Source organism: Equus przewalskii, chromosome 9 (genome assembly GCF_037783145.1).
Source record: "Equus przewalskii isolate Varuska chromosome 9, EquPr2, whole genome shotgun sequence".
Taxonomy (NCBI): domain Eukaryota; kingdom Metazoa; phylum Chordata; class Mammalia; order Perissodactyla; family Equidae; genus Equus; species Equus przewalskii.
This window is the reverse complement of record NC_091839.1, coordinates 47,173,964-47,200,146: the sequence shown is the minus strand read 5'-3', so window position 1 is coordinate 47,200,146 and position 26,183 is coordinate 47,173,964. Positions and strand designations below refer to the sequence as shown.

Here is a 26,183-nt window from a genome sequence, read left to right as displayed (position 1 = left end):
CAAATTCCATTAGAGAGATATCTTACAAAATATCTGACTAGTGCTCCTCAAAATAGTCAGCATCCCTGAAAACAAGAAAAGTCTGATAAATTGTCATAGCCAAAAAGAACCTAAGGAGACACGATGACTAAATATAATGTGGTATCATGAATAAGATCCTGGAACAGAAAAGGGATATTAAGTAAAAACTAAGAAAATGTGAATCACAATAGACTGTAGTTACCAATAATGTATCAATATTGACTCATTAATTATAACAAATATACCTACTGGTGAAATATGTTAATAATGGGAGAATCTGGGTATATTGTATGTTGGAAATCTGTACTATCTTCTTGACTTTTTTTTTTTTTTTCATTTAAAACTGTTATGGTGGAGATAGTTTTAAAATTTTCTCTTACCTTCTAAAAGGAAATATTTTTGTCAACTTTTGTTTGGCTGTATCTCCTTCAAATTCTCCTCCCTTTCCTACCATAACTCTTCCAAGTCACGCTGTTGGTACATGTGGGATGTGAAGAATGCTAACATTAAGAGAAAAGTCAAAAGAAGAGATGAAGGATATCAAAGAGTGCACAACTCTGCTAGACCTAGTTGGGATTGGCAGAAAAACATGGACAGAATAGTTCATTTCCCGTGATGAAGCCATGCCTATGACAAAAAAGATTAAAAAGAGATTATACCAGACAATTGTTGGATCACATTATTTATCTCCTTGAATTCAACATAGAATTTACATTCAAAGAGTGAGATATTTATTCCATTTCTCATTCTTTATAGAATAAAGGAGTTGATGTATGACGTAAAATAATCTGTCCTTCTTGCAAAATGACAGAAGCTTTCAAATGATTTTGCAGTTTTGCTCTGGTGGAAAAAGAAAATTAATGATCATCGTAGTGACCATAAAAATATTTTTTTGATTGGGAAAGATTCAGTGACATTGAACCGAGTAATAGTACCAATTGCTAAATTCTCATTCTTAGAGTCCATCAGAGGAATGTTGAAAACTTGATTATATTAAGTGACAAGAGAGAAAGAAGCTTTAGGACCAGTGGAAAAAAACTACAAAAATAATTGAATTCTTACACTATAGTTTAAACCTATCTAACAGAGTAATGGAGTTCAAGAAAAAAAAAATTACTTCTAAATAAGACTCAAAATATTTTCTACACATTAGTGGCTGCAAAGTGGCCTGCAAAAGAGAAAAAGAATGACCTCTGTGCATGGGTATCATACTTTCTGCAAGAGTAAAAAGCCATTCAGAATCCCTCAGTCCATCCCACATGCCACAAAACTAGTTGGTCAAGGACTATGAATCTACTGAAGCCTCAAACACATAATTGAACAATTAAACTTTCACGGTTCAATTTTAAGAGCTCTGAATGTCTCCATTATTTGCCAGAGGAAGAATGGTGAGAGGACTACTTTTTCTCAACTACTTTTTTTCCCTCTGATCTGCTTGACTACTTCCATTACTTGATTGTCATGAAAACTGTATCAGCGTCATTTGAAAGAATTCTCTTGGAAACAAATATTAAAACAGATTTATTGGATAATTATCATTAAACTAATTTGAGAAAAGTAAAATGTCACTGATTGCCTTTTTATTTCGTATTCTGCCTTTATTTTTAGATTTTTAATTTTGTAAATTGTTTAATGTTCTGTTTTTATTTTTTAATATATTTTAACAGTTTATTAAGATCATTCATGACTTTGGATCTCTTAAATCCATATCCCACCCCTACAAATAATTCCTTACTTTCTTCAATCAGTAATTATTTCACCAGTTTCAAAAATCTAACCTTGACATTGGGGAAGAACTTTTAAAATTATAGTGTAGATTCCATAGAAATAATTATTTATTTGCACAAAGTTTAATGTTTTTTTTTCAAAGTAATTAGTTATATTAGTTATAAGGCTAGTTGACGTTTTCTCAATTCTTGATTACATTCGTGAACAGAAATAAAAATTTTAATCTAAGTTAAAAATGTCAGGGTTGTTACAGGCATAAAATTAAATGTTGTACTATTTTTGGCTATGCCACCACTCATTAATTGCAACTTTTTCAGTGTTTTTTTATTGTGGTAAAATATGTAATAGAAAATTTGCCACACTATTTTTAAACGTACGATTCAGTGACATTAGTCACGTTCACAATGTTGTGCAATTATCATCACCATCTATTTTTAAAACTTTTTCATCAACTTAAATAGAAAGTCTGCAAGGTTAAGCAATAACTCCCATTCCCTTCTCTCCCCAGCTCCTGGTAGTCTCTTATCTACTTTCTGTTTCTATCAAGTTGCCTCTTCTAGACATTTCACGTAAGTGGAATCATATAATATTTGCCCTTTTGTGTCTGGCTTATTTCATTTAGCATGTTTTCAAGTTTCATCCATGTTTAAGCATGTATCAGAATTTCATTCCTTTTTAAGTATGGATAATATTCCATTGTATGTATATACGCAGTTAATTGCAATTTTTGAAAAATAAAATCCTTCTGGATTTGTGCAATGTAGGAATTCCTTCTGTTGGAATTAAATTTAGCGATAAATATTAAAAATGTATTAAACATTTTTTCCTTTTCTTAAGCCTATGGTAGAAATTACAGACTAACAAAGTTCAGATTATGAAATATCATTTCTGGATTTTCACTGTTATGTTAATGATGCTCTGCCTTTTCAGTTATAGTTGCTCTTGAAACATAAAACATGGTAACTCAGTGAGATTAAATAGAACAAGGAAAGTTATATACCTCCTCTGTAAGTTCAAGCTTTCTGTGATATGACAAATATTTGTGAAGTATACATAACTCTTATACCTGACAACACTACAAACCCTACTACTCAAGATGGATCACAAAATTTCAAAAAGATCTATCATTGTATATAGCTCAATGTATCAACTAAACTGAGAGAACTGCAGAGAATACACTTCTAGGATTGATTGTGGATTGTGCTATTGGCAGCGTCAGTTGTTTTTTACTATAATAAGTTTGTTACTAAGAATGTATTTTATTCCAAAAACACAGTTTCAGCCAGGTGTTTGAAACTTGCAATATATTTCCCAATGACAATGTTTGAAAATCTAGTCAGTCTCCCTTATGAATCCTACTATTTGATATACAGCTAAATCTACAAACACCAGATTTTGTGTCACCAAAACTGCTGTTCAAGTTTATTTTCCTAAACATATTTCTAATAGTGATTCCAAAGCAACTTTCTTTCCATTTAGTCCATCCAGGACTTCAGTACTTCTTGCTACCAGTATCCATATCTTATTCTTGGAAGGAAATAATCCTATCACCTGAAATTGTGACGAAAACAGGATTTCAGGGGTGGGTGAGAAGCAGAAATATTGACCAAAGTTGGATATTTGCTCAATTTCATTCAATGAAATTAATTAATTAAGTTCAGCGACATTATTTTTGTGTATTCTGCTGTGTTAAAAGGTATAGAGAATATAAAGACAAATGAGACACAGCCCCTCATCTCAAGGAACTTGTGGTTTAAGGATCACAGAGGAGATTAAGATTCCTCAAATAAAAGACTTGTTTTGGAAAGCACCCTATACACGTGTTAAATAAAATTGTATGGATGCATTGAGTACATCTGTTTGAGAAGTCGTGAAACATTCATAGAGCAGGCAAGAGTGGAGATGGACCTGGAACAATCTAGGGGCTTTTGAAAATCAGAGTTGGGAGTTTGACCACCATGGGCAGGAATATTGTTGAGTAGTTATATATGAGAGATTTTGAAGTAGGGCACAGCTTTTCAGCTCCCAATCTGGAAGATGTTTGAAAATTAGAAAAGGAGAGCACGGAGGCATGTTGTCCTGTCTGTGTTTGTGACTGTGACAGGCTTGTGCACATGATTTTACTCAGTAATTAAAGCCAGACTGGAAATGACATAAATTTTTGTCTGTACCTGAGCTTGAGTTTAATTGAATTAAAAACTGTGAGTGAAGAGTGGGATAAATCTACTTCTCATTAAAAATTACAGAAGTAATTCATGTTTGTTACCGAAAAATTAAATACTAGGAAAAAAAGGAAAAATAAAGGAAAAAAAGAGGAAATAATTCCCAATCAAACTTTTAGTATAAGATGTCAATATAAAAACAGGCATTCAGTTTTTCATTAAATAATAAGAATGTCCACATAAAAGTAAGATTATAAAAAATAATTTATCAGTTTGAAGCTGGGGGAAGTGCCAACATTACTCTACAAACTTTGAGCAATTTCTGTTAGCTATGTACAGATGAGACTTTTTAGAATAAGTCTCTAGGCACTGAAGACAGGCAGTTTTTTGGAAATTTAAATAAAAGGCATCAAATAACACTGCAAGTAATCCTAATTTGAAAAGATGAAGGCCAGAAGAAAAGGTAGGTGATTGGAGAAGTGGAGACTCTATTAGTGTTGAGTAGGCTGACCTAATCGACACCAAAATTTTAATGTCTTAAGAAAAAAATTTTTTGTTGTTTCTCATCTAATATTCCCTGGGCTGTTATTCAGGTAGATAGATGACCTTTCTCTATGCAGACATCCAGGGCAGACAATGTAGATGGCAAGATCACCAGAGGCATGACCATCAGCCAGAAGTCGGGGGTGGAAAACATGGAGGTTTGCTCCTGGGGGGTTTCCATGGGCCAATCTTGGAAATGGTAAACATCACTTCTCCTTATGGCTGATTCATTAAAACAATCATGTGTCCACATCCCATTGCAAGGCAGGCTGAGAGCTGCAGTCTAGCTGTGTCTCCCAGAAGAGGCAACCGATATGTGTTTATTTGCTTGTATGTTCCTTTCTTTGGTGGACAGCTAGCTATCTGCCACAGAGGTTATTCTGCTTCTGGTACTATTTACTGTTTAATTATGGTCATATGAAAGAAAATCTCTGGATGGACTAACAGTTTCTACTTTATATTGCATAACTCCTTTGCAACAAATGCATATTATTAGTATAATAAAAATTTTAAAAAATCAATGAGGTGAACATCAGCCCAAATGCCATGATCCAGACTACACCTACTGTTAATATTTACACATTTGTATTGATGTCCCTTTTGATCAATCTTTCTCTCTCTCTCTGGCTAATCTATCTATCTAATATTGCTCCCTTAAATTTGCCAAAGATTTTAGTCCTCAATGATGGAGTCAAATCTCATTATTTTAAGTGAAAATTTATTTATTTTAAGATATCAGATAACTCACAGACTCATTGGGAGCACTGGCATACCAGATTTTGATATTATGTTTTTTCTTATTGGTTATTTAAACAGCTATTTTTATTGTATACATAGCCAGCCATCTACTGACCTCTATTATAAGTACCAAGAGTTTTTCAGTTTATTTTCATATACTTTTCAGATAGGCAATTATCTCTGCAATAATAGTATTTATCTCTTCCTTTCTAATAGTTATATCTTTTTTCATTTCTTTTCTCATTGCATTGACTATCATATCAAAAAGATACTGAATAATACATGCTTTTTCAGGGCCTCTCTAAATAAAGCAAACAAATACTTGATGGCACTTGTAGGCATAAAACTTTTTTAAGTAGATATTTGATAACAGGAAATTATTATTAGGACTAAATATTTTTCTGTCCACGTTTGCTTATGGAGTTATTTTTACTGTGCATATAAGAGAGAATCAGGGTTCTCAAATTCTGGCATGAAGCCATCATATAATTAACCTGATAGTTTACGTAAAAATAACTCCTATTATAACAAAGTTACCTCAAAAGCAGATTAATAAAGAGAAGAAAATAAAATCATCAGTGATTCTATTGTTCAGAAGGATCTGTTATTATGTATGTACCTACGTTCAAACACATCACACACACATATATACAGATACACATTTTTTTAAAAAACTAGATCATATGATCATTTTGATTATGCTACTTAATAATAAACCAAAAGTGTATTCTTGTGTCAGCAAATCATCGCATTCCATTGCAAAAATTGCTGTAATTTATTTACTGCAGAAAAGTTGTAGCTCTAGATATTAACTTATGAAGATACCTTATTTCTCCACACCTAAGCTATCATTTTATTTTAGAATTTTTTTTCAGGAAGATTAGCCCTGAGCTAACATCCACCACCAATCCTCCTCCTTTTGCTGAGGAAGATTGGCCCTTGGCTAACATCTGTGCCCATTTTCCTCTATTTTATATGTGGGACGCCACCACAGCATGGCTTTCCAACTAGTGTGTTGGTCCATGCCCAGGATCTGACCCCACAAACCCCAGGCCACTAAAGCAGAGCACGTGAACTTAACCACTGCACTGAGGAGTGGGCCCCCATTTTACATTTTTTAAAGTCTGAATTTTTTAAATGTAATAATCTTATGGCTCAAAGCCCCTTAAAAGCTGAAATTATATTTTGTTCGGAGTTTTATCAAGTATTTATTACAGGTCAAAAACATTATTTTAGTTTAACTAAATAATAAATTTTAAATTCATTCAATTTCTAGAAGAGTAATGATGCACAAAAGAAAGATTAATCAGAATAAGAACAGATGTCAAAAAAATTGTATTGGGTCCCATAGCATATAACTTCTACAGAACTTTGTGAAAATTTTCCATTGTTAAACTAAATTTTTATGATCTAACATCAATTAATGTTAGCTAAAGAATGTCAGTTAATAATAGAAGTCTACCTTTGTTTTAAAGGTTTTAGATAGTATTGAAGCAATTCTACTTGTAACACAAAGTACCGAATCAAATTGGATAGTTTAGGTTGGGTATATGTGGCCAATTTAAATAACTCTCAGCAGCAAGAGTAGAAATGTTATGTATATGTGTGTTTTAAATATGTCAGAAATTGTGATGGATTTTGAACCAAAAGTTTCAATGGTCCCTCTTCAGGGCCAGTGAAAGTTCTTATTTGCATTAACTTTGTTCTAAATATTCAGAGTAAAACAAATTAAAAAGAACTTTAAAATTTTAGTTCTGTGTATAGTTTATATTAATATAGGCATTAAAAAATCTTGTTTAAAAAACCAAACTAATAGATGTTAGAGACTTTAGAAATATAGATAAATAAAATAAATAAAAATTATCCCGATTTTTACCCTACAACCATGTTAGCATTTCAGAGTTTCATCTTCCAGTTACATACACAATGAGAATATACCAAATTAACTGGTTTATAATGTATTATTTTCATTTAATTTATAAACATCTTTTCATGTGATTTAATTTCTTTCAATCACAATTTTTAACAACTAGAGTGATCTATTTTGTTTTTTAATAACTCATGTAATAATAAAAAATAAAAATATTTTGTTTATAGAGAACAGTGTAAAGAAAGGCCTAGTGGCTAAAGTTTTGCGCATGTTCTCAGCTGTTTTCTTATGATATAGTCTTAGAATTGGACTTTAATGGAAAATTATTTAATGAAATTTTCTACGTCAAAATTTTATTCAAAAATTAATATTACTACAGACTATTTTCTTGGATACTATGTAATTAAATTGGAAATTTAAAAACATAGACAAAAGTTACATATTTGAAGACCAGGAAATTAAATACAAAAGAACCTAAACTTAAATTACAATTTAAAACCTATAGAAGATTTTATATCTTTCACTTCTGGGAATAAGATTGGAACTAAATTAGTACATAAGTAAATAGAAGTTAATAAAAATTCATGGTATGATTTCAACTTCACATAGTCATCCAAAAAAAGCAATGACATATATGAAAATAAGTTTGAAAACCTCTGGACAGTCAGGAGCTAAATGAAGAAAGATGCATACGGCAGCAGTAAATTTAACTTTTTGGATAATCACTAATGTGGCTAGTCTCATCGACCTTGGATAAATACATTTCAGAAACCTAGGCAGGAATCAAATCAGGTATCTCAGCTGAATGGGGCCACTATGTGACATCCCCACAAGATGCTTTGGAAATTGTAGTGAAGCTATACTGTATTGACTGAACAAAATATATGCATGTTTAATGAATCTTGACTTTAGAATATTAAAACAATTTCACTGACACTGATTTTTTATTACAGTGGCTATATCTAACAACCTTAGAAAAAGAGATCAGATCTTTAGGATTAAAATGCCCAATTTGATGAGAGGCTATCTTGAAAGTCTTCATGAGCACTAAAGCTAGTGCTTTTAGGACTTAAAAAACCAGTAAATCAGGGCTGGCCTGGTGGTGTACTGGTTGGGATCCTGGGCTCCACTTTGGTGTGGGGTTCGCTGGCCTGGATCCCAGGCGTGGACCCATGCACTGCTTATCAAGCCATGCTGTGGCAGGTGTCCCACATATAAAATGGAGGAAGATGGGCACAGATGTTAGGTCAGGGCCAGTCTTCCTCAGCAAAAAGAGGAGGATTGGTGGCAGATGTTAGCTCAGGAAACAAACAAACAAAAACCAGTAAATCAAGGCAAGCGTAGATTTTTTATGATCTGATTTACTTGTGGTTTTATAGATCTGGACAAATATTAATTCAACTGTAGTAGTAACTTCAATTTTTATTTGATTTTCCTTATGCTTTTTCTCTAATGAGGTTGAAATAATATCTTGATTGTGGTGATGGTTTCACAGATGCATGTGTATGTTCAAATCAGTCAAATTCTATACAATAAATAATGTGTAGTTTTTGGTATAATAATTACACCTCAATAAAGCTGTTAGTAAAACAATATTTATTTAATATATACCCACAGGGTAGGAAAGATAATCCATTGAAAACTAGCTATTCATTTTTTCTGTTCTCATTCATTTATTCGTTTATTCTTTTATTATTATTGTGTATTCCATGTTCCAGGTCCTAAATTGGACACTGGAGATGCCAATATGAAGAAGGCATTGTATTTTGGAAGAAACAGATGCAGGTTTTTATGATAATACAATGTGCTGTGTTTGAGTGCTATAATTGGGAGGCAATACTCTTAGCAGCTTCAGCTCTCAAATCATTCTGTATGAATTCAAAGCATGCCCCATATCTCACCAGTCAAGTAGACTTAGACAAGTATTTGATCCTTTGATACACCAGTTCCCTCATCTGTTAAATGAGATTGATAACAATACCTACACTATGGGATTATTTTGAGGAATAAATGAGGTAACACTTGTCTCTATAATAGTGACACATAATTATATATTAATGTTGGCTATTGTTATTGCTGCTCTTGTTATTAAAGAATGATTGTGCTAAAAGGTCAAAGAGGAAGAAATGACTTACACAAAGTGGGAAGTAAAGGGGATTATAATTAAGTAGAAAAGAGAAGGAAAGGCACTCCAAGTGGGAGATGGACAGAAAATAGTGCGGAGCAGTGAGGCATAAAAAAGCAGAACAGGTTCAGAGAACAGTGACCTTTTATTTTGCAATTGCTGTGAAATGGTGAGAAATTTGACCTTTACTTTGGAAGCTTTTAAGTCTTTTTTAAGAAAAGGGGTAACATCATTAGATTTGGATGTGGGGGGCTGAGGGAGAAAGGTATGATAGAAAATGTGGACAACAGATCTGAGTGTGGGCAGGTGGGATTAGAGAGAGTTATGAGTGTCAGTCAAATTGTCCAGGTGAGAGACTGGAGACTTAATCTACAGTTAGAACATGAAAGATGTAGACCAGAGCATATGTTCACCAATGATAAGACATATATGTGATGAGCAGGTGGTAGTTAAAGCTGATTCTCAGGTTTCTAGTTTGCACGGTTGAGTAAATGATGATGCTATTAGTGAAGACAGGTGACATAACGATACTTATTACAATTTTTAATGTTTATTTAGCTCTTAATTTGTACCAGGCTTTGCTCCAGAGACTCTTTGTATTTTTTTTTAAAGATTGGCACCTAAGCTAACAACTGTTGCCAATCTTCCTTCTTTCTTTCTTCCTTTCTTTCTGCTTTTTTCTCCCCAAATCCCCCCAGTATATGGTTGTATATTTTAGTTGTGGGTCCTTCTAGTTGTGGCATGTGGGGAGCTGCCTCAGCGTGGCCTGATGAGTAGTGCCACACCTGCGTCCAGGATCCAAACCAGCAAAACCCTGGGCCGCTGAAGCTGAGCACATGAACTTAACCACTCGGCCACAGGGCTGGCCCAACTTTTTATGTATTAATTCATTTAATTCTCACAAAAATGCTTCAAGATATTATTTTCATTTTCTAGATAAGGAAACAATAGGGCATGAAGAAAAGTTAACTTGCCCAAGGTCACACAGCTAGTGATTAGTACAGCAGGATTCCAAATGTGGTTGAATAGTTGAAGAGCCTGTGCCTTTGAGTTCTACGCTATGTAACCTCACTGCTCAGGAGAAGAAGAAACTTGAGAAGGAGTTGGGGAGTATGAAGATTGGGGAGTATGAAGATGAATAAGGCCCAGCCTTATGAAAGGACTCGAAGACTTTGGCATTCTTTCTGCAGGAGTCTATGCATTTACAATGTCAACACAGCATCACTTTAGTTCATCATTTTAACTGCTAATCAACCTGATTGTGTCTTTATTATAAATGTCTATGACTTTCGGCCAATAGACTAGTAATTCCATTAAAAATAATGTGGGCTTAGTCTGGAATAACTTATTGTTTATCAATATTTGCTTGCTTCTAGCATTTAGTACCCCTTTAATTTTAAATGTTCTTATTTTCTATTATGCTGAGCTTTGTTTCACCTCCTTATGAATGGAGACTCTTTTTTATATTTCCCAGACATAGCTAATTAGATATTTATTGATTGATGTGGCTCAGGGTGATGGCAATTAAATATAATCCTAAACGTATGTCTTGAGAAACCGGTAAGGATCCTCTCAAAATTCCATATTGGCTTATCATTATATCTTTCTGTTAACTTCATGCATTTATCCATATTAATAAACCTTTAAATATGCTAATTAATAACTCTATCTCTACTATATGATTTAATCCATGCTATTAAGGGACCTGTTTATCACCTATACCCAACCTTAAAAATGTTAGTATGTCATTTTACTTAATAAATGGCCACGTACATTAAATAAACTCAAGGACTAGGCAAATTTATAGATCTGATGGGAATTCCACATGGTTATGTAGCTTCCACAAGCTTTAATTCAGTGATTACATGTGTCCTACTGATAATACACAAATCTAGAACGTCAACAACATGAGTCCAATCGTTGAAATTAATGATGGTTTTCTTGCATGATGTGAAAAGGCAACAAAACATATGAATATCTACTATGTTTCAAATTTAATAATTAAAATGTTTATTGCCAAATTGTTCTTTTAAAGTAGGACAGATAAAAAAAATAAAAATACAAGTTTGAATTGCCTCAATACCCAACCAGACTGCAAATGCACTCACTTATTAATGCTCCACTTGACTCTGGAGACTGGCAATCTTGTAAAGATTCAGTTAGCTTTCTCTGTCATTCTCCACAGAGCTCTTTCAAATCCTCTCCATCTTTCAAATCTCCTTGAAATCAGGACCCTGCTCATTATCAGAAGATAAGTTCACCTCATAAGTGTTAGGGAAAATTAGAATCATATATTGGAACTACCTCACCTTCCTTCTTTCCCCTCACTACAATTCAAGAAATGTCTTTCTCCCTAAGGCCATTCTCTGAGTTGGCATTTCCTGCCTTCTGCTCCAGGAACTTGCTCCATTAACAGCTCTTTTCTTTTCCACTTTTTTTTTTCTTGAGGAAGATTAGCCCTGAGCTAACATCTGCTGCCAATCCTCCTCTTTTTTGCTGAGGAAGACTGGCCCTGAGCTAACATCCATGCCCATCTTTCTCTACTTTATATATGGGACGCCTGCCACAGCATGGCTTGACAAGTGGTGCATAGGTCTGCACCCAGGATATGAACTGGTAAACCCCAGGCCACCAAAGTGGAATGTGTGAACTTACCCACGCGCCACCAGGCTGGCCCGGGATAGCTGTTTTCTTTTTTATCTCCACTGTCTCCCTTCCTGTTGACCCATTGCCAATATTTAAATATGCTTGAGTCTTCCCATCTGTATTAGTTTCCTAGAGCTGCTGTAACAAAGTACCATAGAGTGGCTTAAACAGCAGAAATTTATTGTCTCACAGTTCTGGAGGTTAGAAGTCCTAAATCAAGGTGTCCACAGGGCCGTGCTCCCTCTGATATCTGCAGGGAAATCCTTCCTTGCCTCTTCCCTAGCTTCTAGTAGTTTCCTGTCAACTTTGTTGTTCCTTGGTTTGCAGCGGTACAAAACCAATATCTGCCTTCATTCTCATGTGATGTTCTCCTTCTGTGTAAACGTTTTCCATAGCCATCTTATAAGGACGCCAGTTGTGTTGAATTAGAGTCCCATCCCACTTTATTATGACCTCATCTTAACTAATTACATCCACAATGACCCTATTTCTAAATAAGATCATATTCTGAAATACTGGGGTTAGGATTTTCAACACACCTTTTTTTTTTTTTTTGGAGGGGACACAATTCAACCCACAACACCATCTTAATAAAACACAGCTAAAACTTTAAAAAGGGTCTTTAACCAGACTTCTTGTTTCAACTGCCATTTTTATCTTTTCGTTCCTTTATAATCAGACTTTTGAAAGTTTTGCCAAAAACTTCTGCCTTGAGGCTAGCCTGGTGGTGCAGTGGTTAAGTTCACACGTTCTGATTCTTGCCGGCCCGGGGTTCACCAGTTCGGATCCCGGGTGTGGACATGGCACTACTTGACACAGTGTGCTGTGGTAGGCGTCCCACATATAAAACAGAGGAAGATGGGCACGGATGTTAGCTCAGGGCCAGGCTCAGACTAATCTTCCTCAAAAAAACAAAAAGACAAACTTCTGCCTTTACTTCCTCATCAATTCATTCACTCTTCATCATGCTCTTAAAGAATGCTGGCTTTCTTTGTGCATGTGTGTGTGGGGTTTTGTCCTGATTATGCAAAAAGAAATATTCGCTCAACTTGACACTTCTATTTCTCAGTGGCAAGTAATAAATTAACATCTGATTTATAAATAACAATGAACCTATTATATTTTGAGCATATATTGTTCCAGATATGCTAATAAATATATCATCTCATTTTACTCTTGCTATTTTAAAGATAAAAGATATAAGTAACTGTAAAATTCTCAGTAAACTTTTTCAGGTGAAACTCCCCACTGGGAAATGTATTCTTCTTTGATTTGCTGATAAAATCAGGTTTCAAAAAAATTAGGTTTCAAAATTCATATGAGATCCAGACTGAAAAAAGTGTGGTCAATTCACCAAAATAGTGTCCTCCTGTGACGCTTCATGAAAGACATTTAGGTAGCCTTCTTTTAGACTCAATGTGCTTTATTTTGAAAGTCTAAAATTTACAGAAACATACGCATGTTCATTTTGTTCAGGCCACCATTATATTCACTTATATCATCACAATAGTCTTCTAAATGTCATTGACTCTAATCCTACCCTTTTCTAACCCATATAACAATAATTTAAATTTATATTGTTAATTGAGACCACAGCATTAAGACTGTCTTCTAGGTTTAACATTATATTGAGTCAATAAAAATATTGAAAACCTTGTTTTTAAAGAGCTGTGCAATATTGTATGAATATAATATATTTATGTTATTTTAAATTACTAAATAAAAACGAATATCCATGTTTAAAAGAGATTGTTAAACTGGGGTCTTTTATGAGACCACTGGAATTATGTGCAAAATTTTGCATATGTATATATTCTTTTGTCTGTGTCCATAGATTTCATCAGAAACTTTCTAGCCCTTGAATTTCAGCAGATACCCAATGAGTCTATGATCATAAACAGTTTTGGAAATGTTGTTAGAGTTTGACTTTAGATTTTTGTTATTTTTGTAAGAAAATGTTAAAAATTTTGTTTCATAAAATATTTCTTCATTATTATCACTAATTAAAAACACATCAATATAATACACAGGGTAAAAAGTCAAAACACTAAGAATACATGATTAAAAGTGCAATAGCATCCATAAAACATAAAATTTTTAAAAAATAAATGAGAAAGAAAATTTAATAGAAAACCGAGCAGATGATATGAGCAGACAATTCATGAAGCAAGGAGGAACACTGGCCTATAAACACAAGAGACCGTTCTCAATCTAATAATAAGATAATTCTAGAATAAAAGAGCTTTAAAAATCACCTGTCACATTGTCACAGATAGAAAGTACTGATAATATACAGTTTGGGCAAGATTTTACATGCTGTTAGTTTAAATGTTGATGACCTGGAGGATCATTTGGCAAATTACAAAACCAGGCTGACTGGTTTTCCAATGGGCAGCGAGTACTGACAAACGATCCTATCAATGAATGTTCTCTCAGATAGCAATGAAATAATCTCGTTTCTGAAAGCCCCACATGAATCTCTCCTCACCTCTCAGGAAATTGTCACTCTGAAAATGAAGCAACCAACAGTAACGTTCTGATTTTCTTATCCAGACCACACTTCTACTGGCATCAGGATCTACAGCTTCTGTCTCAACTTTTACCGTGAAAGAGTCATCTTTACTTCTATTAAAAGTCAAAACTTTCTTTTAACTCTAGTTCTCTATTCTTCTCAGTTTATAGGGACTTCTTTCTGCAGTTACTATTTCTTCATCATAATGCCCTCTCTAGAGGATTATTCTCAACAACACACAAATATGATTTAAAACTGCCTGTCTTTGTTTTAAACTCAGTGTGTATCTTTATCCTCTTCTAATTCTAATTTCCATTTTTCGGTTCTCCTTTCCAACAAAACTTCTGGAAAAAATTATCCTCATTCACATAGGAACCCACAAAAACTTTACTAATATCGCTTTTTTGTTAAAATTATTAAGCTTTAATTTTTAGACACTTTTAAGTACACAGTAAAATTGAACAGAATAAGAGAATTCCCATATAGCTACTGCCCCACCTCTGCACACAATCTCCCCCATCATCAACGTCCTGCACCATAGTGTACATTTGTTACAACTGATGAACCTCCATTGACACATCCTTATCATTCAAAGTCCATAGTTTATGTTAAAATTCACCTGTGGTATTGTACCTTCCATGGGTTTTGACAAATGTAGGATAACATGTGTCCATCACTAGAGTATCATACAGAATAGTTTCACTCCCCTAAAAATCCTGTGATCCACCAATTTCTCCCTCTCTACCCTCTGAACCCTGACAACCACTGTCTTTTCATTGTCTCCATAGTTTTGCCTTTTCCAGAATGTCACATAGTTGGAATCATACAGTTTGTGGTCTTTCCATATTGGCTTTTTTCTCTTAGTAATATGTATCTAAGTTTCCTTCCATGTCTTTTCATGTCTTGATAGCTCATTTCTTTTTAGCAACAAATAATACTCCATTGTCTGGATGCACCCAGTTTGTTTATCTATTTACTTACTGAAAGATATCTTGGTTGCTTCAAAATTTTGGTTGTTATGAATAAAGCTGATAACAACGTGTAGGCTTTTGTGTGGATGTAAGTTTTCAACCCCTTTGGATAAATTTCAAGGAGCACAATTGCTGGGTTATATGTTGAGAGTTATGTTCATTTTTGTAAGAGACAGCCAGACTGTCTTCCAAAGAGGCTGTACCAGTTTTCCATTCCTACCTGCAAGGATTGAGAGTTCCTGTTTCTCTACTTCCTCACCAGCATATGATGTTAGCGTTCCAGGTTTGGCCATTCTAATACATGTGTAATCATATCTCATTGTTTTAATTTATATTTCCCTGATGACATATGGTGCTGAGTGTCATTTCATATATATATTTGCTATCTGTATACCTTTTTTGGTGAGGTGTCTGTTCAGATTTCTTGCTCATTTTAAAATTGGTTGTTTTTTCCCTCATTATTGAGTTTTAAAAGTTCTTTGCATATTGTGAATAACAATTCTTTATCAGATGTGTCTTTTGCAAATTCTTTCTCCCAGTCTGTGACTTGTCTTCTAATTCTCTTGGCATTGTGTTATACAGACCAGAAGCTTTAAATCTTAATGACAGGCAGCTTCTCATATCTTTTCACATTTGTTTCATGACTATATCTTTGGTATTCTATCTAAAAAGTCATCACCATACCCAAAGTCATCTAGATTTTCTCTTATGTTGTCTTTCAGGAGTTTTATAGTTTTGCATTTTTACTATTAGGTTTATAATCCATTTCGAGTTAAGTTTTGTGAAGTGGGTAAGGTCTGTGTCTAGATTCCTATTTTTGCATGTGGATATCCAGTTGTTCCAGCACAACTGTTGAGAAGACTGTTTGCTCCAATTGTATTACTGTTGCTCCTTTGTCAATGGTCAGTTGACTGTATTTATGAGGGTCTGTTTCTGGGCTCTTTATTCTGTTCCATTGATTGATTTGTCTTTGCTTCCACCAATACCACACTGTCTTGATTACTGTAGCTTTATAATAAGTCTTGAAGACAGGAAATGTCGGTCTTCTCACTGTTCTTCTTCAATATTGAGTTGGCTATTCTAAGTCTTTTGCCTGTCCATATAAACTTTAGAATCAGTTTGTTCATATCCATAAAATAATGTGTTGGGATTTTTATTGGAATTGCACTGAATCTATAGACAAAGTTGAGAAGAATTCACATCTTGACAATATTGAGTCTTTCTATCCATGGACATAGTATATCTCTATTTATTTAGTGCTTTGACTTTTGTTCATCAGAATTTTGCAGTTTTCCTCATATAGATCTTGTACATATTTTGTTAGACTCATATTTAAGTATTTCATTTTGGGGGGAGTTAATGTAAATGGTATTATGTATTTAATTTCAAATTCCACTTGTTCATTCTTGTTATATAAGAAAACTAATAGACTTTTGTATATTAATCTTGTATCCCGCAACCTTGTTATATTTCCTTGTTAGTTCCAGGAGATTTTCATCACTTCTTTCAGATTTTCTACCTAGAGGATAATGTCATCTTCAAACAAAGACAGTTTTATGTCTTCCTTCTCAATCTGTGTATCTTTTATTTCCTTTTTTTGTCTTACTGCATTAGCAAGGTCTTCCTGTACTAACTTGAAAAGGAGTGGTGAAAGGAGACATCCTTACCGTGTTCCTAATCTCAGTGGGAAATTTTTGAGTTGCTCATCATACAGTTTGATGTTAGCTGTAGGGTTTTTGTAGAAATTCTTTGTCAAATTGAGAAAGATCCCATCTATTCCTAGTTTACTGCAAGTTTTTATTATGAATGAGTGTTGGATATTGTCAAAGGCTTTTTCTGAATCTATGGATAAGATCTAATGATTTTTCTTCTTTAGCTGTTGATGTGATGGGTTACATTGATTGATTTTCAAATGTTAAAACAGCCTAGCATGCCTGGGATAAATCCCAATTGGTCTTGGGGTATAATACTTTTTGCACATTGTTGGATTTGATTTGCTAATATTTTGTTGAGGATATTTTCACTTATGTTCACAAGAGATTGGTTTGTATTTTTCTTTCCTTATAATGTCTTTGTCTTATTTTGGTATTAGGCTAATGCTGAACTCATGAGTTAGAAAGTGTTCTTTTTCGCTTCTGTTTTCTGGAAGAGGTTGTAGATTATCGGTATAATTTCTTCCTTAAATGTTGGTATAAATAGCCAGTGAACCCATTTTGGTCTGGTGCTTTCTGTTTCAATTAATTTTTGATTTAATTTCTTTAATAGATATCAGCCTATTCAAATTGTGTATTTCTTTTTGTGTGACTTTTGGCAGGTTGTGTCTTTCAAGGAACTAGTCCAATTCATCTAGGTTATCAAATTTGTGGACATAGAGTTGTTCATAGTATTCCTTTATTATCATTTTACTGTCCATGTGATTTGTAGTGATGTACCCTTTTGTGTTTCTGATATTAGTCATTTATGTCCTTCCTCTTTTTTTCTTAGTTAGCTTGGCTAGAGGCTTATCAATTTCATTGATCTTTTCAAATAATCATCTTTTAGTTTTGTTGATTTTTTCTGTTGATCTCTTGTTTTCCATTTCATTGACTTCTGCTCTTATTCTTTTTTTTTTCCCCCTTCTGTTTACTTTGGATTTAATTTGCTCTTCTTTTCCTGGTCTCCTATGGTAGAAATTTAGATGGCTGAGTTTAGATTTTTCTTCTTTTCTAATAAATATTCAGTGCTATAAGTTACCCTCTAACTCCTGCTTTCACTGCATCTCACAAATTTTGATAGGTTGTATTTTTATATTAATTTAGTCCAAATATTTTTAAATTTTCTTTATGATTTCTTCTTTGATCCATGTGTTATTTAGATGTACATTGCAGGCTGGCCCAGTGGCGCAGCAGTTAAGTGCATATGTTCCGTTTCGGCGGCTCAGGGTTTGCCAGCATGGATCCCGAGTGCGGACATGGCACTGTTTGTCAAGCTATGCTGTGGATAGGCATCCCACATATAAAACAGAGGAAGATGGGCATGAATGTTAGCTTAGGGCCAGTCTTCCTCAGCAAAAAGAGGAGGATTGGCAGCAGATGTTATTTCAGAGCTAATCTTCCTAAAAAAATGTATATTGCTTAATTTCTAAGTATTTTGAGGTTTTCTAACTATCTTTCTGTTATTGATTTCTAGTTTAATTCCATTGTAGTCTAAGAACATACATTGTATGATCTCTACTCTTAAATTTGTTAAAGTACATCTTACGGCTCAGAATGTGGTCTATTTGGTGAATGTTCCATGTGAGCCTGAGAATAATGTGTAATCTGCTCTTGTTGGATGAAGTAGTTTATAGACGTTAATTATATCCAGTTAATTAATGGTGCTGTTGAGTTCAACTACAGCTTTACTTATTTTCTGCGTCCTGGACCTGTTGATTTCTGATAGAGGGATGTTGGAGAGAAATCTCCAACTGTGATACTGGATTCATCTGTTTTCCCTGCAGTTCTATCAATTTTTGCTTCACATATTTTGATGCTCTGTTGTTGTGCATACACATTAAGGATTGTTCTGTCTTCTTGGAGTATTGACCCCTTATCATTTGTGGTGCCTCTGTTTATCCCTAATAAATTTCCTTGCTCTGAAGTCTGCCCTAGGTGAAATTAATATAGCTACTCCCACTTTCTTCTGTTAGTGTTATGATATATCTTTCTCGATCCCTTTACTTTTAATTTATATATGTCTTTATATTTAAAGTGGGTTTCTTGTAAACAGTGCATAATTGGGTCTTGTTTGTTGATACATTCTGATAATCTCTGTTTTTTATTTTCATTTAGAACATTAACATTTGAAATGATTATCAATAGCTTCATTAATATTTACCATATTTGTTACTATTTTCTATTTGATACTTTTTCCTACTTGCTGCCTTGTTCTTTAGTCCCATTTTTGTCTTCCACATGTTTTCTGCCTTTTGTACTTTTAATTAAGCATTTTATGTAATTTCATTTTCTCTCCTTTCTTAGCATAGCAATTACACTTTTGTTGGGTTTTTTTTGCTTTTTCTAGCCATTGTCCTAGGGTTTGCAATACATTTACAACTAACCTAAGTCCACTTTGAGATAATACTATACCACTTCACAGGTAGGGAAAGTACCTTATGTTAACAAAATATTCCTAACTGTTCCCTCTCATCCCTGTGTCACTGCCATCATTCATCTCATGTATACATAAACATACATAAGCATTTTTGTACACCTAAGCATACATAATCAAATACATTGTTGATATTGGTATTTTGGACAATTGCTATCTGTAATAACAATTACAATATCAATTAAATATCAAAATTGATATTAAAATTTTAATATAAATTAAAAATAGAAAAATAAAATGTTTCCATTTTACATTCATGTATTCTTTCTCTAATGCTCTCCCTTTCTTTATGTATATCCTAGTATCTGACATATATAATTTTCCTTCTCTCTGAAGAATTTTTTAAAACATGTCTTGAAAGACAGGTCTACTGGCAACAAATTTCTTCAGTTTTTGTTTGTCTAAGAAAGTTTTTGTTTTTTGTTCAATTTTGAATGGTAGTTTGCAGGGCACAGAATTCTAGTTTGGTGGGTTATTTTCCTCTCAATGTCTTAAATATTTCACACCCCCCCCCCTTGTTTTCATGATTTCTGAGATGTTGGATATAATTTTATGTTTACTCCTGTGTAGCTAAGGTGTTTTCCTTTTCCTCTCTGGCTTTTTTCAAGACTTTTTTATCTTTGATTTTCTGAAATTTGAATATGAATGCTTAGGCATAGATTTCTTTTGGCATTTATCCTGGTTGCTGTTTCCTGAGTTTCTTGGGTGTATGATTTATTGTCTGACATTAATTTGGGGAAATTCTCATCATTATTGTTTCACATATTGTTTCTGTTCTTTTCTCTCTTTCTTCTCCTTCTGGTATTCCCACTACATGTGTGTTATACCTTTTGTAGTTGTCCCACAGGTTTTGGATATTCTGTGGGTTTTTTTAAGCCTTTTTTTCTCTTTGCTTTTCAGTTTTGGAAGTTTCTATTGTCATGTCCTTAAACTCAGAGATTCTTTCTTTAGCTGTTTCTGGTCTCCTAATCATCAAAGGATTTTTCACTTCTATTACAATGTTTTTTATCTCTAATGTTTCTTTTTGACTCTTTCTTAGAATTTCTATCTCTCTGCTTATATTAGTCATCTGTTCTTGCATATTATCTACTTTTTCTATTAAATCCCTTAGTATTGGTCATAGTTTAAAAAGTTTTTTGGTCTGATAATTCCAACATTCCTGTCATATCTAATTCTGGTTCTGATACTTGATCTGTCTCTTCAAACTGAGATTTTGTCGTGTAATATGTCTTGATGGGTGGGTAAAGGGAACTGCTGTAATTAGGCCTTTGGTAAAATGGTAGAAATAAGTTGGGGGAGGGAAAGTGTTCTCAAGTTCTGTGATTAGGTCTCAGACCTTTAGTGAGCCTGTGCCCCTGGACTGTGAATTTCATTAGTGCTTCTCAGGGTTTTATTTTTTTATGTCTCCTTAGGAAGGACAGCATAACTAAATAAAGCTGTAATTGGGTATTTCCCTTCCCACAGGTGGGTTAGGGTCCTATAAAATAGTTTCTCCTGAGGTCAGTCCTTGTTTACAAGAGCAGAATACTCTGACTTATTTCAAACTGATTACTTTTCACCTCGCCCTGTGTGAGTGAACTTTTCTCTGATAGTCACAGTGAGGACCCGGTTGAGCTCCTAGTGGTAAAACTCACAAAAGCATGAGGGCTTTCCTATGACTGGGTCTCCAGGAGTTTTTAACTCTCAGACTTGTCCACACTGAGTCTCCAGCAATTTGCCAATTACAGTTTAGATTTTCCTACCCCAGCATTGGTTCCGGCAGAGGTTTCTGCTTTTGGATTTCTACTCCAGTATGTTGTGATTCTTTGTATTGATCTCTGTCTCTCTCATTTTTAGGGCAACAGTTTGCCCTGTGACCTTACTTCTCTGATGAATCCAAGGAGATTTGTTGATTTTTCAGTTTGTTCATCTTTTTACTTATTGCAAAGATGGAGTAGCAACTTATAAGCTCCTTAGATGCTTAAGTGGAACATATGGAATTTTCCAAGTGTAGCTTTTTGCTTTTTGTAGTTAATGTTCATTTATGCTTACCCAGTATTTATCGCTTTCATTTATTGGTCTGTTTTTCTGTATCTTTATGTTTCCATCTGAAATCATTGTTTTTTGCTTAAATTATTCCTTTTAGTTTTTCTTTTAGTGTACGCACTGACAATACATTTTCTGATTTTGTCAGAAAACATTTTTATTTCATTTTCACTTTGGAGGATGTTTTAGCCAGGTATAGAATCAAAGTTGACCATTATTTTCCTTCAGTGTTGTAATGACATCACTTTTTTAAAGCTTCTCCTGTTTCTATTGAGAAGTCTCTGTTAGTGTTGTTAATTCTACTTTAAATATAGTCTATCTTCTTTTTCTCTCATTGTTATTAAGATTTTACTTCTATTTTGATTTTTAGCAGTTTGTCTACGGTGTGCCTAAGTGTGATTTTGTTTGTATTTATCTTACTTGGCTTGCAGAGCTTTTTAAATTAGTGGGTTAAATTCCTTCCTTAGTTTTGGAAAATTCTCGACCACTATATCTTTAAGTATTGCCACTGTGCCCGTTTGCTCTCTCCTCTCTTTCTGAGTCTCCAGTTACATATATATTACAAATTTTCTTTCTTTTGTAATGTTTTTGTAAACATTTCCAAATATTTGTGGCATTTTATAGGTACTTTTGTAACTAATACATATTTTAAAATTTCTTTGTCAGTAGAAAATAATCAGTACAATTATGATTCTCTGATATTTATTGTTAATTTATTGTCTGGAATTTAAATACAGTTTTGTAAGTTATATGTGTATATATGCTATATAAAATGTGTATTCAGCAATTGCATGGTATGGAGTTCTGTATATTCCTCTTATATTGTTTTAATTGCTTAAATCTCTTGTAGCATACTGAATATTTCCATTGCTCAATTTATTTATTATGGAGAGAGAAGTCTTACAGTCTTCTGTTTTAATTTCAGGTTTGTAATAATTTTCCTTGTAGTTCTGTAAATTTCACTTATATATTATATTATATACTTTATAATATTATATAATAATATATAATTATTTAATTATTAATATAATTATATTATTATATATGATATATTTTATATTATATTATTATATATTATATATTATATAAATTAAGGCTCTACTACTTGAAGAGTACAAGTTTAAAACAGTATTTCAACTGTATCATTTCTGCAGTAATATTAGTTTATTCTCTTCCATAATGTCAAACATTTTCCCTCTTAGTGAAGCTCTTTACTTACCATGAAATATAGTTCCTAACTGAAAGGATGAGGTGTGTTTACTTTTTTTACTTTAGTTACCAATTTCACAGTAAGGAAATGCTTAATCTAATGTTGACCTATAATTGTTTTCTGGCTTTATTGTTTCTGAATATTAATTTTTGGGTTTTCTAAGATTATATTATTCCTCTGAAATTATTATTGATTTGGTGCTCAGTTTTGTTCTGTGTGGGATTCTTAAACCTGTTTGCTTGTTGGTTTGATGTTATCCCACTAATTTTGAAGGTGTCTTGATTTTTGGTGCAACAAGATGCCTCTGTCTCATATAATACCTTCTCCGCCTAGACCAGAAACTAGACATTGCTCCAAGGAACTCATTTCATTTAGTTTTTTCCAGATTTTTTCCTTTTCAATTCTTCACATTTTTCTTATCTTTTTGTTTTTACCCTTTGTTTCCAAGATATACGTTTATTTTAAACATAACAAGGTTAGGCATGTAACACATACATAGATTTGGGTAGGGAGAATTCTGATATCATATAACATTATGAAATACAGTGGTAAATGAGGATATTTGACCAAAATTTTAATTCATTAAATGAAATGTCTGACTGTTAACCAAAATGTGAACTTCGTGTTGCTGAACTTTCAGATGTTAAAGATGAGAAGTCAAAGATTACACAGAGAGTTAATCTAGTGGTGAGATTAATATTGTATCAGTAGGCATTATGACAGAAAAAGAAACAGCACATATTTATTTTTAATTATTTGTCTGACTGCTCTTATGTTTAATGTCCTGTCTTGTATTTTGAGAAAGTGAAACAAAAAATCACTTGATTAATTGTTTTATAATCTTATACCTTTCCTTTTTATTAATATGGCATCCAACCAATTAATATTTTAACAACACCAGCTATTTCATGGAAAAATTTTTGTTAACAATTCTCAAATAGACACATTTGTTCCATTTTTAAATTAGCGGAAACGATAAATATCTGCTATGAATTTTAGATACAAATTGGGAAATTTCAAAACAATAATATTAAAATGCTCTATTTTGAATTATATATTGAAAAATACCTCCTCTTGAATATGTGAAAGAATTTAGTCCTTTTGCAAAGTTCTCCTCTATCATATTTAAACTCCCTCAAGTCTAATCATTTTAAAGCACTTTGGTGTTATCTACATTTTCTTTATACCTGGGTTACTACCTTAAATTTGCATTAATGAATTATGTTTGCCTGTATTGTGTCTGCATAAAAAGACAATACTTTAGCATTTAGATTTTCTTTGCAAAATTAAAACATATGTTATAGGAATTAGTCATTATTTGCATTCAGCTAATGTGAGATAATAGGGTTATAGTGGAGCTACTACTCTTCCTTTGGCCACAGCAAAAATGAATTTTTCTTTTCAAAATAATTATTTAAGTAGTATTACTTGTCCTCCATAGTCAGCAAGCCAGTATTTAAACAAAAAAGTGATAATTAAGAGAGTCTTAAGTCTGATTTCTGTCTTCTTGAAACATTCTTCTATTCCAGTCTCTAAATGTCTGGTCAGTTATGCATTACAGAGCCTCAGAGGAGCAAATCAGAAAGAGAGACATACATTTAATGAATATTTAGGAAATGTCACACGAAGGGTCCAAGTAAAGAAAACAATTTTAAAAAGCGACACAAAGTAGGAACGATTATACAATTGGCATCTTAAATGCATGCAAAAGCCCAAACTAAAGGTGATATTACTCCTTATCCTTCCTCCGTACACACCCCAACATATTCCTTTTATTTTCTTCATTTTCGTATATGGCACTATTTTCTATTTAACAGTCTATGCTAGTATTTGAAAAAGATCTTTGATTTATCTGTCTCCTTCACTCACAATATCGAGTAGATCAGCAAATACTGTTGATTCTAAAGCTCTTCATCTTTCTTCTCCACATGAACTGTTTCTAAAGTTCAAATTCTTATTTTTCTGGAGGATAACTACTATATCAACAGTGTGTAGCTTTCCCCTACGCAAATCCATCCTGTTCACTTTTCTCTGATTTAAGTTTCTAAAATAAAGCATTTATTCTTATATTTTACCTTCTTAAAATATTGCAATGGTGCTCAAGAATTTGTGATGGGGCAATAATTTATGAGTTTGCTCAACTTTCCTCTTTACTTTTATTTCTCTCAGGTTTCTTTTTATCCTCATTACCAAAGTACTCACTCGTGCTATATTAAACAATTTGTGGTTTCTCACATACCTCTCTGCTTGCCTGAAATGATCTCTCAAATACCCTCTACCAATGGCTAACTCCTGCAAATGCTTTGAGACTTAGCTCATGTGCTGCTGGGAAGTTTAGATAGAAAATATTGCTAAATTCCCCTAATATGCCATGTATCAAGAACTGCTTCAGTCAGTGTGGATAAAATGGGAAACAAAAGAGATATCGTCCTTGACCAGTGGTGGGAAAAAGAAAGGGAAAAAAGAACAAACAAGAATAAAATAATCATACATGTTGATTAATATCTTAAAAGAAACAAACAGAACACTAAGATGGAAATAATAATAGTAGGTGCAAATGGGAGATCTACTTTGGATAGGGTGGTCAGGAAGAGGTGTCATTTTAGCTCATATCTAGAAGGAAGAAGCCAGTTAAACAAAGAGTAGGAAAAAGAATGTTCTAGGGAGAGAGAGAAGCAGCATAGACATAAGCCTTGAGTCCTGCTATCACTTGACAATCTGCTTCCTCCATTTGACTGTGAGCTTCTTAGAGGTATGGACTATATCTTTTCCCTTTAGATCCTCATTCTTTAGCACACTGAATATTCTTAGAAAGTGCTGTCATTTAATTTAGTAATTTATTTTGGAGAGACTGGTGTATATCATTTGTTATTATTTCTTACATCATTTTCCTCCACTCATCACATAATCTGAAGAACAGCAAAGCATATTTTCTACCAGCATTTCACACACTGTTTTGGTTTAGCATTTGATGGGCTGCAAAAAAAAAAAAAAAACAACCCTATTCTAGCTGTGTGATTTTCTCTGATTCACGTTTAAGATTCCAACAAATTACATCCATACTTTCAAATTCCTCAGTTTCATTTGAATGAGTGTGAAGCATTCCAATGACCATTGTCAAGATTTCTTTTGATGCATAGACTCTCATACAGGGCATTCTGTTTTTTAAAAACTTGAGGAAAAAGTTTAATGAAAGAACAGAGGAGAACTCAGGCAGGAATTTTTTGGCTTGCTTATATTTTCAGCAAAAATCTACTATTTTACCTTAGCCTTTATAATGCTTACTTTAGTGACTGCAAGGATGAGAAACACAGACTAAAGGCAAGAGCAACAAAATTTCATAAGCTGGAAAGCAGCAGATGGACAAATGGCAACTGGTTTATCAGTCATGAGAAAGCCAGATTCCAAGCTTGACATGAGGAAAGCTGAAGACTACAGAATGTCTACTGAATAATTCTCAAAAATTACCAGAAATGTCAAGGACCATATAATCAGAAGGGGAGG

At 33.4% G+C, this 26,183-nt stretch overlaps 1 long non-coding RNA gene across 8 annotated transcripts in view; it reads left to right on the top strand.

The window, feature by feature from the left end:
- Positions 1 to 26,183, top strand: part of LOC139073351 (uncharacterized) — a 117,514-nt gene that overhangs the window by 11,153 nt on the left and 80,178 nt on the right. For 5 of the 8 annotated variants that reach the window (XR_011521983.1, XR_011521982.1, XR_011521985.1 and 2 more), the window contains exon 2: positions 2,258 to 2,318. The exons of the other annotated variants lie outside the window; for them this stretch is intronic. This is a non-coding gene — a long non-coding RNA (uncharacterized lncRNA). The remainder of the gene's footprint in view (positions 1 to 2,257; positions 2,319 to 26,183) is intronic. 8 annotated transcript variants of the gene reach the window in all.